The following is a 6,855-nucleotide window of genomic DNA, read 5'->3' as shown; positions in this document are numbered from 1 at the left end:
GGCCCCCCCCCGCCGATGCTGGCCACACAGCTCTCCAGCTGCTGGCCATGAGTAGCACCGCAGTGCCCAATGCCCCCAGGCCATCAGCGACTCCATTGTGGGTCACGTACTGGGGTCTTTCTTCCCCATCACCCTGGTCAGGAGGTGGTGGCTGTGGTAACGTGTGTCCAGAAGAAGGAGCAGGCGGCCCAGCTTCGCCATCACCGGCTCCCCGTGCACAGCTATGATCCTGCGGAGGAGTTGCACGAGGCTGAGCAGGAGCTGCTCTCGGATGTGGGTGACCCCAAGGTGGTGCACAGCGGGCAGAGTGGTTACCAGCACAAGCGACTGCCCTTGCTGGATGTTAGGACTTGACCTGACACTTTGCCTAATCTGCAGCCTCAAGGGGCTTGCGGCCAGCGTGCCTGAGGCCCCGTTCTGCTTCCCTCCCACTTGTACTCACCTACTCTCCATGCTGGTATTGGGGTTCCATTCCTGTACCCACTTTCTAAGCTCGGCATAGCAGCCCTGTCCACCTCACCTTCTCCAGTTTTCAGCCCTCTGTGGATGCTGAGCCTGCCCCCCTCCAAGAGGACCTGGAGACAGCTTCGCTATCTCCAACCCTACTGAACTTGGCTTTGCCACAAACCCCTACCCCCTAAGGAGGGCTTTTGGGCATGGTGGTGTGGTTTCCATGGTGATGGGGCCAGATGTATAGTATTCGGTATCTATCTATCTATATAAAATATAAATGTTTTGTGGCCAAAAAAAAAAAAAAAAAGCCTATTTTGGGACCAGCAGATGCAGTACCAGTTCGGTCACTGGACTCCCCCATGGCCTACTGCAGTTCCAGTCCTGGACCTGTGGCTTGAAACTCACAGGGTGCATGTGTGTGCATGCCCAAGATCCCAGGGGGACAATGGAGGAGAAGGGACTGTGGTGTGGCCATCCCCCGTGGAGGGTGATTTCTCATTTTCCATCTCACTTTGTCTGTATCTCTCTCTCCCCTGCGAGTACATATGCCCTAAGGCAAAAACCTCTAAAAAAAAGAACCTATCCTATACAGGAGGGCTCCATGCCCATGGCCTACTTGTCTTCCAAAGGCCCCACCTCCCAATATCATCATGTTGGGGTTAGGATTTCAATACATGGATGGGTGTTGGGGAGGGGGCACAAACATTTAATCCATAAAACTGTACATATATATGAATTAAACCAATAACTTAAGGAATATGCATAAAAAAGATTATGTTCTATTTATCAGATTGGCAAACATTCAAAAAGTATATAATTTTTAACTGATGTAGGTGAGGGAGAAAAAGGTGTGCTATTGGTTGTGTAAAATAACACACATTTTGAAAGGGTCCTCATAGACTATATGAACTAGCCAACCTAGTTCTTGGGTTCCATTCTATAAAAATATAGAGATAGGGAACCAGCAGTTAGTGTAATGGCTATGTCGCTGGACTCCCACGTAGTTGACTGAGGTTCATGTCCCGGCCCCGGTGGCTTAAAACTCACGCTGGGCGCGTGTGCGTGCGTGCCCAAGATCCCGAGAGGAGAATGGAGGAGAAGGGATTGAGGCGTGGCCATCCCCCCTGGGGGGTGATTTCTCGCTTTCTGTCTCTATGTCTCTCTTTGTCTGTCTGACGAGCGCATGCACCCTATAGTGAAAATCTCTCCCCCCCCCAAAAAAATATAGAGATGTCTGAATGTCCATATATCTGTGCTGACATACACACAAATAACTACTATTTGTATGAGTAGTGGAAATGATGTAAATGGTGATTTGGAGGGACAGCCACTAAAGGAAAACTAAGCATCTAATAAGAAACATATGGTAGTTTTATACACCCTGACCTAGGTAGATGCCCATGATGAGTGAATATTAGTAAGTCGAACAAATACCATCCAAGTTTGATAATCCTCTCTTTCCTGCCCCTCCCCAAAGAAGCTGCATATGGTATAGCTGTGTTTGTAGAAGCAGAGAATAACTAGCAAGGACACAGAGTGGGGAAGTGGTTTTCTGTGAGAGGGAGACTGGAGAGGCAGAGTGGGAACTTTCCCCTCTCTTTGCATGTCATTTCTTTTTCAAATGTGGTGAGGCCCAGCCCCTGTGGGACAGTCTGCCACATAGTGGATTACAGAGATGGAAGCTGTATGTCAGCCTTGGTTTGGACCCTTGGTCTGGTTGATCTGAAAGCATCCCAGGCACGTGTGTGCCTGCCCACGATCCTGGTGGGCAAGAAGACTGGAGGAAGGGACCATGGCATAGCCAAACTCTTTAGAGAGTGCTCCTCTCTATATATCTTTCCCTTTTGTGCACGTGCACATGCTCTATTATGAATAATATTTGTTTGCTTGTTTTTAATTTGTCAGACGGCACATGCACTCTCTAGAGACAGAGAGGGACAGAGAAAAAGCATCTTTCTTTCTTTTTTGCTATAGGGCACATGCGCTCGCTAGACAGACAGAGAGAGTCAGAGAGATAGAAAGTGAGAAATCACCCCCCCGGGGGTATGGTCACGTCACAGTCCCTTCTCCTCCATTCTCCTCTCGGGATTTTGGGCACGCACGCACACGCGCCCAGCGTGAGTTTAAGCCACCGGGTCCGGGACTCAAACCGCGGTCGACTATGTGAGAGCCCAGCGCCACAGCCATTACACTAACTGCTGGTCCCAGCATCTCTCAATGTGGAATCCCTTCTCCTCCATTTCTCCTTTCTTTTGAGATTTTGGGGATGTATGCACACATGCCCAGCATGTCTCTCAAGCAGCTGGATCTGGGATTCGAACTGCATGGCTAAACACTAGGCTATGAAGCCAGCCCCTTATCATGAATAATTATTTAAAATCTTCCAAAAAATGTGGTGAGCCTCTGGTTAGTTGTTACTGTCTTTGACACAGATTTTAGTAACCCTCAAATGTCACTTGTTTCACACACACTTCAAGTAAACTTGGGGTCACTTGTTAGTGTAAGCACCCTATTCTACTCCCGATCTCCTTCCTAATACCAACTATGAAAGAGGTGGGAACGCAAGTCATCGGCCAAGAACTTATAAACCTGTCTGCTCCTGACACAAAGGGCAGGCTGGACCCTTGGGTGCAGTCCAGCTCTGTCATGGGTCTTTGTTGTTGTGCAGCCCCTGTTATCCACTTTTTTTTTTTTTTTTTTTGAGAAATTTTTGCTACAGGGCATGTGTGCTCACCTGACAGACAATGAGTCAAAAAGTGAGACATCACTCCCCGGGGGATGGCCACACTGCAATCCCTTCTGTTCCTTTCTCCTCTCAGGACTTTGGGCATACTTGCACACTCAGTGGAGTGAGTTTCAAACCACTGGGTTTAGGACTTGAACTGTGGTTGGCCATGTTGGAGTCCAGCACTTTAACCATTATGCCACCTGTTGGCTTCCTCCCCTTCTTGCTTCAAAACTAAGAGTGTGGGGTTGTTCTAAGAGGTGAATGGAGACCGTATACACAGGAGTCAGGGAAGCATCGTGTATCTCTCCTAGACATCCTTGCACCCTCACAAAAGCCTGTTGCTGGAAGCAAGTCATTGCACAAACACCTGGGCCCCACCTCAGTGGCAATTAGAATAGGCTATTAATTTTTTCCTACCTCCCTCTATGTTTTTCCATCCTTTTGTGTTTCTTAATTTAAAACAAAACAAAACAAAAAACAGAAAAAATCCATAACCCTTTCTCTGATATCCTAGAAAATATACCAATTTAGCTTATGTGATTCCACTAAGTAATGAAAGTCTTGATTCCAAAATGAATGGTTGAATCACGCCCGGCACACTAATGAGAGAGTTATTCTATAAGCTTCTGCTGATAGCAAATATACCATAATTATGCTACAAAAAACTTTTCTCAGAAAACCAAACAAAGGAAATTGTAAGAAGCAGGCAAAGTTCTTTTTAAAAATTCTTTTCCTATTGCTCAGTTCTCAATTTTCACAGGTCATTTGAAAAAGGGACGGATTCTTGAAATGTGGGCCTCTTCTTATTTGATTGTCTTTCCTGTGGCTCCCTTTTCCCTCCTTACCTTTGCTATTGTGGTTTGTACTCATTTTTTTTAGAGATTTTGCTATAGGGCGAGTGGGCTCACCAGAGAGAGAGAGAAAGCAAGAAATCACCCCACAGGGGAGATGACCACGTGGCAATACCTTCTCCACTCTCCTCTTGGGATTTTGGACACGCACGCACACTCGCCCAGAGTGAGTTTCAAGCCCCTGGGTCTGGCACTTAAACTTCTGTCGGCCATTTGGGAGTTCAGTGATGTAACCATTACTCCATCTGCTGGTCCCTGTGCTCACTTTTTACAGGAGCAATATTACCAAATGGCATCACCAAATATGTACATGATCCTTTCTGGGCCAGGTTTCAAGATTCTAAAACACAACTGTCATTCTAAGTAATGCAGTTAGTATTGCAAAGCCTAAGAAAAACTTCTAAAGCAAAGGCTATAAGGAGAAAGCGAGTTTATTGTTCATCAAATAAGGGTCAGGCCCTGAGGCATGCTGTCAACCCCACGGGCAGCATGGCCAGATGGAAATAGGAACATGCTCACCAACCCTGGAAAGGCTAGTCTTTCTAGTAAAAGTGGTTGTTAAGTTGTCCTGAAAGAGTTCAACTAGGTAAAGATTACAGAGGAGGGTGTAATCGAGATGGAGGAAGGGACAGGACTGGCCAGTAGCAGAAGCTGTCTAAAGGGACTAACTGGCAGGGCTGGTCATCTGTTGAGTAGATTTGTGATCAACCTAAGGGAGACTGCAAACCAGGAGTTATCCTGAGAAAGAATATCTGTGTCAGTCGGCCACGTAGTCAAACTGATGAGGAGGCTCTTCCCCCTCTTCCTGTTAGTTTTCTGACCCTTAATAAATTCTATATGGGGTCATCAGGAAAGTTATGATGCATTTCCCCATTTCTATACAAAAAATGGGTCATGACTTTTTTGACAACCCTATATATATGTATATGCATATATATAAATAACATAGAAAAATGATTTTATATTAACATACAAAAATAATATTATATAAAAATATTTGTTATATATATATTTATATAATTGCAGTCCTTTTCTGGATAAACTTTGTCTTCGAAGTGTAGATGTACTCTTACCCCAGGAGACTGAAATCTACTGTATTTGAAGAGTTTTGGATCTTTCTCAAAGGAATTGTTGGACTCTACTTGCTAGGTTTTCTGGGGTAGTCACAGAGGCAATGGTATAACAAGGAAATATGGGGGCTAGCAGGTGGCATGGTGGTTGAGGTGCTGGATTCCCACCTGGCTGACTGTGGTTCAAGTCTTGGACTTGGAGCTTGAAAACCATACCGGGTGCATATACATGCATTCCCCAAATCCCAGAATGAGAATGGAGAAGGGATTGCAGTGTGACCATTCCCCCCAGGAGGGGGATGATTTCTCACTTTCTCTCTCTCTCTGTCTCTCTTGGGGAAGCACATGTGCCCTATGATAAAAACCTAAAACAAAACAAAACAAGTAAAAAATGGAACCCAAAATTAAAAACCTAACGTTGACCACTCCCTAGGCCAAGCATAAATGAGAGTAAGACAGGCAGAGGCCAGAGAGGAGACGAAGGGAGGGTGAGTGAAAAATGGAGTGAAATTTCTAGCCCCCCAGGTGCTGTAGACATGAATGAAGCTCACCTACAGCAGTGACCTATGGTTTTTTCCATAGACTGTGCTGTCCACTTTTTGACTCTTTCTCCCTTGGCCTGAGACACCACCCTTGATCCCTCCAGGCTTCTTCATAGTGGAGAGCCCTTGCTCATTGGATGTTGTGGCTGAGTTTGGCACTTACAAGGAAAAATAGTCCATCCCAACCTTTCTGGAAATTGAAGAAATGAATAAAAGGGGATTTTATTTTAAAATTTTCTTTATTATTATTATTTTCTAAGTTTATCCGGAGAGAAACACAGAGAGAGAAAGGGAAAGTAAGAAAGCAAGCCACCAGGCCTGGGACTCAAACTATGGTCAGTCCATGTGAGAGTCTAGAGCATTAACCACCATGCCATCTGCCAGCCCTGAAAAAAAGGATTTTAAAGAACTCATGTTTTAACTCTTCGTTTCTTAACTCCCCTAAAAGTTTAATCAGTTACCTTAAAAAGATGAGCAGCTTGGATTTGTCTGAGCTATTAACAGGTATTGACACATATGTGCCAAGTTCTCTGAGTGGTCATGATACCTAAACACATGAGACCTAAATGAACTAAGCTGATCCCCCCCCCCTTTGCTCTATAGTTTGAAACTTTTAAATAGAATTCATGGAGCCTTGAATAAAGCAGTATACCAGCAATGAAAATAAATGCACTTTGAAAGTGAAAAAAAAAAAAAAAAAGGGCCTGCTGTTTGAATTACATCATTTTAGTAATGGATTAGTCAACATTTGCTGAAAACCCATGGGGTATGGACTATAATAGACATGTGGGAAATTTATAAAAGATACAGGGAGGTTTTCTTTTCTACCTGCAAAAATCCAACTAATTTAGTCTAATGTAAGACACTAACTGTTACAGTTTGGAAACGTCCCCTTGACATTTGTATGTTGAGCTATTGGAATGGGATTAAGAGGGTGAAAACAATCTTATTATGGTGTTGAAAGGTGGGGCATTTAGGAAGAGACTGGTAAACGGGTGAATCAGGCAGAGCCCCTATCACTGAGTTGCAGTGGGTTTATAAGTAAAGGGAATAACACCTGAAATGGAGAGAGAAACTCACATGAAATCTAGACCATACTCTCTCTGCATGGACCTACCATCTTCTGTGCTTCTATTGGTCATGTTGTAGCCAGCCTGATGGCAGTCTCATGCCTTGGACTTTACAGGCACCAAAATCATGAGTCAAATAAA

General features: G+C 44.7%; 1 pseudogene; it reads left to right on the top strand.

Moving 5' to 3' along the window:
- The first annotated feature begins 47 nt into the window (after positions 1-47).
- On the top strand, positions 48-354 carry LOC102496582 (small integral membrane protein 29-like; annotated as a pseudogene).
- Positions 355-6,855: the final 6,501 nt, after the last annotated feature.

The sequence above is a fragment of the Tupaia chinensis genome, unplaced genomic scaffold (assembly GCF_000334495.1).
Source record: "Tupaia chinensis unplaced genomic scaffold, TupChi_1.0 Scaffold000436_1, whole genome shotgun sequence".
Classification (NCBI taxonomy): domain Eukaryota; kingdom Metazoa; phylum Chordata; class Mammalia; order Scandentia; family Tupaiidae; genus Tupaia; species Tupaia belangeri.
The sequence above is the reverse complement of the archived record's forward strand: the minus strand, read 5'-3'. Positions and strand labels throughout refer to the sequence as shown.